Genomic DNA, 13,983 nt, shown 5'->3' with positions numbered 1-13,983 from the left:
GCAGCCCTCATCATCATATCTTATTTAAAAAATAAGTTTAAATCTAAAATCATATCGCAAAAAGTAACGAAGTAAAGTGCCTTTTGTCAATTGATTGTGGGGTGGGTGGTGCGACTCGCACTTACTCGTGGCCGGTTTTTCTTATAAACTTTTTGTTATTGTTTAAAGCCTTTTTAAGTAAACTTACTTACTTACTTTTTAAGTAAATTTCATTTGTTCTTAATAAGGTTTCCTAATCAAAAGCAATTGCAATGACATTGCGCGTTGATTAAGTGTGACAAACGTAGCTCATCGAAACTACGCAATTTAACTTCTGTGACAATTCTCTAACGATTAAATATAATGAAATGTCATTGTGTGTGTTTTTACACGGCTACAATGAGATTTGTCTGAAGGAATCTGTAGGTATCTAACTTATGACTTGATATAGGTTCGAAAAACTTGCTAAAACGTGCACAAATAAAAAATGCTAATTTCAATTACCTATATTTAAAGTACGTTACGGAAGATTTCGGGTTATTTCTAGAAACTTCACAAGAAAAAAAAGAAATAAAGGAAATATCCACTTTGGAAATGAAAAGTTTCGTTCCTCATACAAAAAGGATACTTATGAAATTTTCCATAATGAAAACTCACAATGTAGTGGATACCTATATAAATTAACATTAATTGACCTTCAACGTGGTCAAAACAATATACTGGTTCAGGTCAAGTATTCTGTTATAAAGTTATTTGTTTTGCGAAAACAAAATACAAAGCAGGTACACGGATTAAATATTTTTTTATTGATTGACAGACACAATTTAGGGCAGGAGAGTTAAAATCATGTGGTAATTAAATTAAATCTAACATATTTATATCAATCTTTATGACCTTAGACGGATTCAAACAGTACCTCTAAGAAGAAGGACCAAAAAAATATTATGAGATTCCATCAATTAAACACCCAAGGTTGAACAATATTGTGTTTTGTCTAACCAACTGAGTTTATAAAACGATAAACATGTTTTTTTATTTTATTTCTGTTAGTAACAATTTTGATAACCTACGTGTAGTTGATTTCCTACGTGTAGGCTCTTCATAGGTTAAAGTGCGAGTCGGACTCGCGCCCGAAGGGTTCCGTTATCATACTTTTTTAGGGTTCCGTAGTCCTAGGAATCCTTATACTTTCGCCATGTCCGTCTGCTTGGCTGTCTCTCTGTCCGCGGCTTAGCTCGGTGGTCGTTATAGAAAGCTGCAATTTGGCATGGATAGGTATGTAGGTAAATCATTCATGCCAACAAGGTGGTAGCATAAATACCGGGAAAAAATTTTTTGGGTACCTCCCCTACACGTAGAGTGGGGAAAAAATGTTTTCACCTTAGCAGCTCGAACAAGGGTACTTTGCTACTTAAAAACAGTGAGCAATCCCATTTTGTGATGTGCGATACAACTACCTGCAAGTCCTATATCTACCTAAATAGTTACTGTGAATATAAGTTACGCGTTGTGAGATTCGCTCTGAAGCAAACAACTGCTAAGAAAATTTGGTTTTCTCACTCTTTTAGTATATAGCTAATATAGCTATCTCTTTCTGGGTCTGGCTAGAAAGTTACTAATATAACTTTGTGTGTGAGTAATTTATTGTTCACGCTCATCCTTTGTTTATTATACTACCTGGGCTTATCCTTTAACCCTTAACAATCTTTAACTTGTCAGACCAAATTTACAGTAAAAACAAGTCATATTAAACGTGTTGTTTATTTGAATGGAATAAGCTAATAAACTTAAATATTTTTCGTGGATTTATTTGAATGAAATAACGAATAAATCATTCGTCATTTGAAAAGTGGTCGGATGATTTATCCGCGTATAAATTATTCGCGAATAAATCATCCGCGAATAAATCATTCGCGAATAAATCATCCGCGAATAAAAAAATCGTGAATTATTGTTTATTCGAATGATTATTCTATATATTATAGATTCTATACGATTATAGTATAGAATCTTTCGCTTGCACGGGACTCAAAATACGCACTCGAAGAAATATCAAACTTTGATCTCTTGTTGTACAAATAATTATTTTACCACACCAACTGGTAAAGGCTCTCTTGATTGTTCAAAAACTGATATCAAAGTTGCATTTTATTCACATGTGAGGCAAAGTAATCAAATGCAAATTTTGAGTTGTTGTCTTATGTTTGCTGGTAGAATTGACTTTTAAATGATGATTTAGAATGTTAAATTTTTCATTTGGATTTGATTTTGATTGATATCTTACAGTATTTTTTTTATTCGGGTTGGTGGGGTGAATATTTTTGTGTTCACTCGGGGGCAAATTTAGTTTAACCCTCGTGCTTTGAAACCCTCGCAACTCTCAAGATTCCATTATTCCAACCACGCGCTCCTCTCGTGGTTCAATTTTGGAATCTTTCGCTTGCTCGGGTTAGCTCAACAACAGCGGTTCAACAACAGCTTTGCCCCCTTGTAAAACAAATAACTATTTTCGCTCCAACCCTATCGTGTGGGATAGATATCGTTGGGTTAGATAGGTCTTTCAAAACGAATATGTATACAGCAAATATATTCGGAAATACTTTTCCCTCTTACTTTTGAACCATGGGTCCAAAAAATATTAATAAAAACTATAGCGAAATTGATCGGTTAAGTCGTTTTTGAGTTAGGTATTGCAAAAAGTATTCCCTTCTTAGTACAAACAAAGACATACTCCCTTTAGCTGACTGTACATATGTATAGTTTTATATAAGCTACGTATATAAGTACAAGTAATTATATATTTTGATGCTTGACTTGAGTTTATAGGTAGATAAAGGTACCTAGTAAATAAATAGAAACTGCCCGGAGATAACCGCGCGCGGCTGCCCGAAATCATTCGCTGATGTTGTAACATTGCAAATGTTTGTTCATTTTATTACTTACCTCAATTTATGTCAAGCATTAAACAACTTTCAATACCTACCGTTTCAAAATGTACTCCCAACTCCTCATTGATTACAAAATAAAAGTTACGTATACCTACACTTCATAGGTAGATATACTGATTCGAGTAAACCTACTCAGTGTTGCCAACTTGGCATAATGGATGCCAGATCTGGCACTTTTTCACACTCTTTGGCATCCAAATTATCCATTTAGCACCTGGCATAATTTTTAGCATAATTAGTGAATTGCGTCCCTAAGCCAAGTTTGAAACCTACTTGGCAGTGTAATTCATGGCACAACCGTCAAAGGAAATTTTATACATACGACGAACCTTAAACTTATAACAGACTAACGCACCGCAGTTATTTAAAATCACATGACATTTCTTCTAAGGTCAGTACGTCTGTAGAGGCCTATAGGAATTATGACGAGTTGGTGCTCAAATCTGTTTTGTGTTATCTTGGTATTTGGTATAGTCATAATTGTCATAAACTTAGTTTACAAACAAAATCTGTTACTTTTTTCACGGCCGGTTTGTTATTATTTTTGTCGGTAATAAATACATTTAAGTGGAAAAACAAAGACAATGCAATGGCGCCAACAAATTATAAGCAAATGTACCGCTCCGAGTGGGAAAGATTGCCTGATTTTAAAGATTGGATACAAGCACAGACAAGACATCCTCTAGACCGAGCATAATTACGCTACCCCCTCTGCCACAAATATACGGTAGTTTTACTCCATCTTCGAGTCAAAGTGACTTTGTGTGACGTCCGTGTCTTTGAACGGACCAATCACGGCACGGGACTCGCTCACTTCGTCCCCCGCACCCCAGTATTTTTGGCAGCATCGGTTTCATGAAATAATGGTCTTAACTCCGTCTAGAGGATTCCTAGTCTATGGCTTGACCAAGTATAGCTAACTAAGTCAGTGCAAAGTTAGCTTGGTTTGACTCTATAAAAAATTCAGAAACAGCATTGTTTGATTTATGTGGAAGACACTCATTTTTAGTTACTTATATATTGTTTAGCATTTTTTTAGCACTTTTCCAAATTATTTAGCATAATTCTGGCATAATCTAGACATAAGTCTGGCACTCTTTCAAATTCCGAGTTGGCAACACTGCATATAAGGCTAGGCGTGATGTCATTTGTAATACTGTCTGTCTTCGTAATGTTGAAATGATTCGCCTTTTCTAAGCCGGTCAAAGGCAACGAGTAAAGCCATAAAAAAAAACAACGAACAGTATCTCGAGCGAGCTTAATAGTAGTAAAGACCTGTGAGAGATTGGATTGATATTGGTATGAATATCCGGTTGCAGCGGAAGTAACGGTGAAGGCGTCGCGTGCGCAAGCCGTGCGCGCGCGTGATCTACGCTCACTCCGCAGGTACTTAATCAAAACTGACCGGACATTTAAAGTAAATCATGTATGTAGTTCATGCAGTCAAGGTGTATGTACATATGTATGTATTTATGATGCATGTAGCGCTGGTGGCCTAGCGGTAAGAGCGTGCGACTTGCAAGCCGGGGGTCGCGGGTTCAAACCTAAGCTCATTCATACCAATGATTTTTACGAAACTTAATTAGTAATATCTGGGAGACCTATAAAACCCGCGCCTGAGAATAAGCGATCCTTAATTTGCCTTATTAACTGAGGTGCCTGTGCATATTCTTTATACTGCATTAGATTGAATGTATCGTGACCTGACTTATGACAAGCGTCGTGCACTCGAAGCGTGACTTGTCTCCAGCTCAAATTCTTTGGCGGTGTGTGGCAGACTCTTGTGCGCGAATTACTTCGCATTTTATATTGTACAACTTCAAATACATGTACCACCTAACTAACTATTTCCGACGCATTTGTGTCAGGGCACGAGCAACTGTGGTCCTTCACTTGTTTACCTAGTAAATGGAGAGCAGATACAGGACAGAGCACAAGTGGTAAAAATTAGAAATAAATAATAAATTATTTAACTACCTATTTATAACAATGCAGTTACTAATCCAATGCTGCCTAGTAGAGTAACGTTTGATTAAATTGTCATTGGTCTGATCACGAGCTCGATTATGTGAAAAATTTCATCAGCCGCCGCCGCAAGCACGCCACGCCGGTTGACCTTGCATTGCTCTGCATTGTTTCGTATTTTGTCGCGATCGACTCGCGTACACTAACCTAACGGATACCTATTAGTGCAGGTAACCCTTCTATAAAATATAATCATGTCCAAAAGTTACACTATCTAAACGGCCAAGGCTATAAGTACCTATCCAAGATTGATGAACTAATCGTTCTAACTACGCTTGACGTACTTAACTAATAGGTTCCCGCAGCTCATATATAATACGTTCTTAATTGGGTTTTTTATCTACGAGTAGACTTTCGTGGTCCTACCTAAGGCTCTTCAACTCTCGCAGGTTATATTCACTATAAAGGACTCTGCATTACATTTTAAGTGTATACATTTTCAGGAAAACAAGAGTCTACAGCACATGGTAACAAGTGCTCCGCTTTTATAATTTGGGATTGAATTGCCGCATGAAGTGAACTCGTATTTAATGCTTACGGAGGTTGCGCTAGCTAATAATTGAACCACCGCGAGGTCGTTGTGGGGGATACGTTACGCGTTGCTGGCGCGAAAACAATCGCATGCTTATCCCACGCACGGGAGGCCGCGCCGTGGAGGCACTCGCTCGCGCAGTGCCGCTGAGATGCAAGATGCAACAGTACCTACGAACTACCATAGCTTTTAGTCAGTCTGATGATGGGTGACAATGATATTATATAACCATAGATAGGTTATACTCATACTTGAGGAGCACAAAAAATACTTCCATATTTATTTCTGTGCCTACGAAGAAATCTGTTATTTTTGATTAGTTTTCTCATTACATCCATCTTTGTCACACTCGTTGTTAAACATAAGGTCGTCTCTTTCTCTTTCGGTGTGCGGAAGCTCGTTAGCACGTGCACATTTCTCGCTTGTCCAGCCGCGTCTAAAGGAAACTTGTCCAATTTGTCACAAGGTAAGCGCTTCAATTTTGGAACGCCTATCTTGAGTTATACGTAAATCATTGATGGGTGATGGACACCGAAGTCATAAAGAAATAAATTATACTAGATAGTTACTATGAAGTTTCGGCTCATTGTCGTCTTATGGGTAGGTAGGTACCAGGGATGTTGCGGATGCAGAATTTTTGACATCCGCGGATGCGGATGCGGATGCGGATATTTAAAGGCTCACATCCGCGGATGCGGATGCGGATGCGGATGTCAAGATTAGGTACTTAGAAAACGTCAAATATTACATTTTTAGTATTTTTTTATTTAAAAAAAAACGAAACGTTTAGTATTTGAGCAAGAATATAGGTGCGTTATATTTAATAAACATTAACTAGGCCGACTTTTCTGGATCTAGACGATTTCGTTATAGGTAATGACGAAATTACCTAGCACTTACGCCGCCGCTAAGACGATCCATACCGATTGTTCGACATCCGCATCCGCATAAGCTACGCATCGATTTTATGCGGATGCGGATGCAGATGCGGATGTTGAAAATAATGCGGATGTTCCGCGGTTGCGGATGCGGATGCGGATGTTCGCAACATCCCTGGTAGGTACCTAGCTCAATATGGTAGGGCAGCAGTAGTAAAAAGGCACGGGGGGGGGGGGTTAAGGCACTGCATGGTGTTGGTTCAGAGGGTCGTCTTTGAACATTTCTAAAAGCTCGTTGAGCGGCTTGCTTCGCCGCAGAGCATTGCGTGCCTGTTGTTCTATCCAGGCGGGCAAGTGTGCCATCTTACTCGCCATCGTTATAATATCTTGAATATTTATTTTTGTTATGAATTTAATACATTTTACTAACCAAACATAAATGTTTGTTTGTTTTACGTTCGTAAGTAGTTTACAAACTGTGACGAAACGATGATTGCAATATCTGTTGTTGATCAAAAGTTATACCTAACTAAATTAGGCTAACTTACACTTAGGTGCAAAAATATCCAATAGTAGCATCTTAGTAGAATGTGGAGAAGTTGATGTCGATCACTCCTTAAATTTTCCTACAAATCGACCTAACATATGATATAAATACTTCGAATTTATGGTCGTTTTGTAATTTAGAATAGGAAAGCAGAAAAAGACAAATTTTTATTTTTTCCCTTAAAATTTGTCATCTATTCTACAGTGCAGGTACCTACAACCAATTATTTAGGAATATCTGGTTGCTGTTAAATGGCATTGCTGGCTGTCGTGTGTGTGCTGCGCACAGTGGATGAGTAGGCGAGGGCGGCACACGATGACACGATTGTATGCAGATACCGCGTGTTGCCTCACAGCATTTGCGCGACGATCGGAATTACCTAATACTGAAAAGGGCTATAAAGTATTCAGCTACAGCGTTTCGCAGTAAATCAAGTAAACAAGTGTAAATGTGCATGATCTGTTACACACGGATCAAGGGATCAAGTTACACTGTTCACCAGCTACTGGTAAACCGATTACCAATGATGTAATTATTTTTGAAAAGATGTGTCCCGCCGAGTTTGTTGCCGGTCCCATAATGGGATACCCTCCTCCAATTGAGGGGGGATTTAAATCTTCTCGGGGCAGAGGTGTAGGGTTGGAGCCGGTCTACCTAGCTTTATTTGACGTTCATAAGCACATTGTAATTATGCCTACTTGAATAAACTATCTTTTATCTTATCTTATCTTTATCTTTATCAATGTTTCGTGCCTACTTAAAGCGTCCTGTGGAGAATCTCTGATCGTTTCGTGGACACTTAAAAAGTAATTTATATGACAGTATATTTGAGGTTGATGCCAACATGGAACGTATGACCTTGAACGTCGTCGGTCAGAATACCAATTTGGCGGAATGACGCTCTCTAAAAATTCTTTAAATAAAATTTTACTTAGTTATACCTACCTGTCTACCTGCTTAAGTATTTCACACAATAATGGTGTTGTTTTCTAAAAGTAGGTTAACTTTAAGCTGGTGAGCTTAATACATATGTATATATATTTAGCTGTTATATTAAATTAAACAAATCATATACACCCTAAATTGAGAACATCGCTAATTAAAAGAAGACTCAAACACCGGGTGATGTAAAGGTAGTCTTGCAAGTAAATTAGAAATTTAGAAACTTGATAAGCTTTAATTTAGTAACTAATTAAGTAAATGACATGGAAATTTGATGTTTCTTGAAATACGAAACAGATGCGTCACGGTTTACAAGGTGCAGTGCAACGCAACATGGCTTTGCATATATTGAGGGTTTCCTAAATTTTGAGGCACTTTAACCTTGAGATAATTTTCCTATTGCGACGAGAATGAGGAACTCCTCACATAGCCCGAGCGGAGATCAAACAAGGGCCAAGCGTTGTTAATGTAATTATGTTACTGTTATTTGTATCTCCTTAGATTTCACGGGCCTATAATCCCGGTCTTTTGATAGGCTTGCGTGGGGATATAGATCCAACACGTAGAGGCCCCTTGGAGAGCTTTTAGTCATGTAGAAAGCCTGCTGGAACCCGGTCACAGGCGCAACAATGGACACCCGCAGCAGGAACTATTGGAACTATTGTAGAAAAAGTGAACAGTAAATCGGTCTATGGATTGAACTTTGGGTGGACAATGAGACTGGACTATTGTAAAAGAAGTCCGGACACCTGCCATAACAATGCTAACACACGTTATCGAGGCAGGTGGTGACTCGCCGCTGACTAGATGGGCCCCTGAAACTGCCGTCGTAAAGACGACCAGGGGCAACATCGGTGTGAGCGGCTCAGGGGTGTCGGGAGGTGTGCGCCGCTTTCTACCCAGTGGTTGTTAACAGCCAAACTATATTGCTGTGCCAACTCGCGTCTTATGCATCTTTCACTTCCACCCCTGGAGCATATAGCTCTAACGACTCCTCTCTGGACGGCCAATTAAGGCAAGCCAGAGCCGAGAGTCCTGCGGGTCCCCTTGGCGTCCACACCGACCGACGAAGACACGCCGGAGACGGAGACCCTGACCGACTCTCTGGAGCACTCGGGTCCGTGGGGTCGTTACTCCCCAACAGCTCGCCACAAGCTGCCCTGATATAATAGGGATGATGACACATGTTGAATTTTATAACAAAATCTAGTAAAATAGATAGCAAACGAGCAATTTATCACAATAATGTGGATATTAAAATAAAATATTGAAAAATTACAAAAATACAGGACCTGAAAGTTTCAAAATTAAAGTTTTTTTTAACTTCCAAAAACGATAAAAGTAAGGGTACCATTCGATTCCTTACATTTCATGCAATAAAATATTGTATGGCAACTATATACATACACGCATATTTCACCGACAAAAACACAATTTTCTTGTTTTGTCCATACTACAAGATGGGCGATGACGTCACGGCCCTTGGCCGTTTTGTATAGGCGTTTCGCGAGTGAAGTGCGACTGTCGGCCTTTGACTAAAATTTCTGACTTTTGTGTTACTTGAATGCAATGGGTCCCATATAGATATTTGATCCTAAAAACAAACCCGATCGATTGATACCATAAAAAAAATTAGTCATGTAGCTTATTGTTATGTTATTGTTATTATTAGCTTTTGTTTATAACAATCATACAAGTTAAAATTTGCATACTTACGTAGCTTTGATCAGAATTGCCATGTATGGAACCTACCGTCTAGCTGCGCTCATGATGGAGAATAGAGAGAGACGGAGAGATGGAAGGAATTGAGGGCTAGGAAAGTAGTATTTTACACAATCGTCATATATTAAAGAGCTTTTCAGTGGAGTAGGGTAAGGTACGAGATTGAAAAGCTTGATTATATCACTATTGTTTACAATACTATTTCTATAAGTAAAAAAAAAGGCATTTATTGCAAAAACTTAAATATAAATACAAACTAAAAATATAAAAAATAAATACTTACTAAAACCCGTCCCGGGCTGTCCCTGACGCAAAGGTGCCCATCACGCTCGCTGCGTTGCCGCGTTGTATTGCGATGGGCAGCCTTTGCATCATAAGTTAACTAATATAATACTTTTTCACATCAGTCATCACCTATTCGGACAGGGGTGTTTTCTTCTCTGATAGGAGGGATCAAAGTGGCTCTTTTCTGATCTAGGACTTTTTATTGCCAGTATAAAATATTAATTGACACAGTGAAATATGATTATAGTATGCACATCATTAATTGGTCAAATTCATTATTATTAACTAAAGCGTTTCGTAAATCTCAAGTCATTATAGTTGAGTCGGAAGTCCATAGTGGAAATTATGCGATTTAAGTTTGGTATACGAAGTATTAATTCAACCATTAAAGTCGACGAGTAGAAAAACATTTTTTACAAAAAACTGTCAAAAGTGATACTTAACAACAGATGATTGTCTTTATAATGTATAATAAGTGTAGGCACTCGGACATGCTTGAATGACTTTCTACCATGAAGAATCCATAATGAACCTCCCACAACGTGGCGCTAACGGTTCCTCGTTCGTCTAACAACTTCAGAGTTTTGCTGACCTTTCCTGGCAGGTTAACATATTATGCATAGCTACACTAACCTCCTTAGCTAACTACAGTCAAGACAAAATGCAAAACTCACTCACCATATATCAAATGCGACGCGCCCTCTGCTCCATTAAGGCCGAAGTGTATATGTATATATAATTCAACATACAAAACCTGTCTGCCACCTGCATCATCTGCTTACTTTGGTAAGGTGCTAATATCTAAATCCCGCTTGCTTTGCGTACATCACACCATTTTGCTAAACCGATCAGCTATGACAAAAGAACATATTTACTATCTACCAACACACATAGTTGTAACGACTTCTGAAATAATTTAGGTAAATATATCATACACAAATGATAGCAACAAACAAATATAGGCACGCATTTAATTTTCATTACGTCGCACTGTTTCGGGAAGCCAATTTGCCTGAATGGCGCTTTTTAAATTGTTTAATACATATGTATAGGTAATATCAGAAAGTGGTGTACTTTCTTTTTAACTGCTTATGGAGATAATAACAACAAACAAATTGAAGTCCACAGCCGACAATAGCCGGTGGACGAATGGCTAAGGTGAGGTAAGGCCACCTTATGGGCCCGGGCCGCTTAGCCTTTCACAATTGGATACCAAACATTCCACAGTAAATATTAAGGTGTGCCGACTAATTCCTAAATAGGCTAAATAGGTACCTACTCGTACATGTCTATACGGTGACACAAATCCAATTTCAATAATCAGAACAAATAATTTTATAAGACGTAGGTATATTGACTTGTTCTATAATTAAAAAAAAACGGCCAAGAGCACGTCAGTGTAGGGTTCCATAGTTAGTATAGTTACCCTTCCGTCACAATAGGTTAAACGGGAGCTATTAGTAGACCTTTCTAGCACTAACGATAACGGACCAAAGCCTCGGACAGACAGACAGACGGACATGACAAAATTATAATGGTACCTAGTTGACTACGCAACCCTAAAAATGAGTAACTTGCCTCTTTGAAGTGATGCAATAACAATTATGCATAATTAATAATAATACAATCGGTATAATACAGACCAGCTATCATGCTCGTATTTTTATCACCTGTCATGCTATGCGTCACTTTCGCACTTACATATTTGTAAGAACGTGACAGCCATGGTGACAAATGATAAAGAGCCGGCCATCATAGCCCTACAGGATGCACAAATAAAATCAGCTAAATACCGCGACTAATAAAAAGCATTTCAATTGTACATATTCTTAAGTATAAATAGTTCAGCAAAAAAGATATAGGCAAATATCATAATTTTATATGTACGTCAATCCAAGATTTCAATCGGTATACCTAAGGAGGAATCTATTCTCTACTTTTCATAATAGCCGAGTGACACAAGAACACGTATTGAGCAGCATCAAAAATTTAAATGGTATTTATAAAATATTCTAATCATTAAAAAAGAAACACCCTGAAATACATTGTTTACACAAAAGCAAAAATATTGTTGTTTGCCTTGCTCTGTAGAGATTCATTCGCACGTCATTGCGTGCTTCGCAGACGATTCGGCTTACATGCGTTACATACTTGCTCAGTTCAATCATTGCAAAATTTGTTATCATACGGATAGTGTTCGCTTTACAATATAGACAGTTATATATTCGTGAAGTGGTGATAGTAGTATGATCGGCTAACCATGATGCCGACAAGCGGAAGGTTCCTGCGTAGCGAGCGCGGACGCTACAGGGTGGCGCCCCCGCACGGAGACGGCGGCGCCCCGTGCTTGCACTACTCGTGGTCGGGCGCCCACAAGCCCCGTCCCGGGAAGCGCCTGCGCCTCCGAGCCCGGTGAGCCCGTCCTCCGCTTGAGGCCGCTAGCCGAGATGACAAAGGAACGTATAGAATGTATGGTAATAGTCACGTGACTTTTCGTAGCATCTGTCATCCCGATACCTACTTACATTTTTTCTTATCGTTGCGTTTGTCGATGTACGATTGTCATCTTGGCTAGGCGAGGCCCCCAAGGTGTACTCAGGTGTAGTGACGTGAGATCTTCCTTCTGAATGGCCTACCTGGATTCTATTAAACTACGTCTACATGTAAAGGCGAGATTCCACCAGTGTGCGGCACAAGCATATTCAGTACAAAAATGCTTCTGCCGCACAGGGCCGTACACTGGTGGCATCCCGCCTTGGACCTTGGACAGGACATGGGCGGAAGCAAATTCCTATGAATCATGCCAACGGGTTTTTTAGGGTTCCGTAGCCAAATGGCAAAAAACGGAACCCTTATAGATTCGTCATGTCTGTCTGTCTGTCTGTCTGTCCGTCTGTCCGTCTGTCTGTCCGTCCGTATGTCACAGCCACTTTTCTCCGTAACTATAAGAACTATACTGTTGAAACTTGGTAAGTAGATGTATTCTGTGAACCGCATTAAGATTTTCACACAAAAATAGAAAAAAAACAATAAATTTTTGGGGTTCCCCATACTTCGAACTGAAACTCAAAATTTTTTTTTTCATCAAATCCATACGTGTGGGGTATCTATGGATAGGTCTTCAAAAATGATATTGAGGTTTCTAATATAATTTTTTTCTAAACTGAATAGTTTGCGCGAGAGACACTTCCAAAGTGGTAAAATGTGTGTCCCCCCCCCTGTAACTTCTAAAATAACAGAATGACAAAACTAAAAAAATATATATGATATACATTACCATGTAAACTTCCACCGAAAATTGGTTTGAACGAGATCTAGTAAGTAGTTTTTTTTTAATACGTCATAAATCGCCTAAATACGGAACCCTTCATGGGCGAGTCCGACTCGCACTTGGCCGCTTTTTTACTTTATGGTAACTAGTGGTAATAACCCGTTTAGGGAATGCAATCTCGTATCTCGCGAGATCTCGAGGGAATTATCAGGATTCATGTATGCAGCCGGCTGTAATCTTTAATTGATGATACCCTATTTTTTCTGTAAGTTGCTATTTAAACTTTCCGAATTACCCGTTTAAGGATTACTCGAACATGTCATTTTCTATGGCGGCATAGAAAACTAAGCGCCGAAAGCTCCGGCCCGGTCTAGCTTGAGTCATTCTTTATGGCTCCCGTACACGAACAAAAGAGAAGCATGGCTATTCGAGATTCGATTTATTGAACCAAACATGAAAAATAAGCGTAGGTATACCTATGCTTCTATATCTTACAGTGTTTAAATTTTGCTTCTATATTGCCTTATTTTATATCGTTTGAATACCGGAAAAAATAACCCAAAGAGAAAAAAACAGTTATCAACTAAGGGCCTTACATTACTTTACAAAACTACTACTCATATACAAATTTTAAATTATAAAAGTATCCGCGGAAATACATAGCTACTTACTTATAGTTATTACTTACCTATATACTCGTATAAATATTGTCACGTGGGTTCAACACATCCGGGTCCATTTGTCCAAGGTCATTCAGGATACTATAAATATATAATAAAAATATTTGATTCAGTGTTGTTTTTTGGTTTTGTACCTACTAACGTTAGCAAAACAACTAAACGTAGAGCTTATGA

At 38.6% G+C, this 13,983-nt stretch overlaps 1 protein-coding gene across 1 annotated transcript in view; it reads left to right on the top strand.

The window, feature by feature from the left end:
• The window catches only part of LOC134660644 (uncharacterized), a 45,509-nt gene that overhangs the window by 17,775 nt on the left and 13,751 nt on the right, over nt 1–13,983 (top strand). The gene's annotated exons all lie outside the window — the stretch shown is intronic.

This window comes from Cydia amplana, chromosome Z (genome assembly GCF_948474715.1).
Source record: "Cydia amplana chromosome Z, ilCydAmpl1.1, whole genome shotgun sequence".
NCBI classification, from domain to species: domain Eukaryota; kingdom Metazoa; phylum Arthropoda; class Insecta; order Lepidoptera; family Tortricidae; genus Cydia; species Cydia amplana.
Note: the sequence above shows the minus strand (reverse complement) of the source record. Positions and strands in the feature narration are given on the sequence as shown.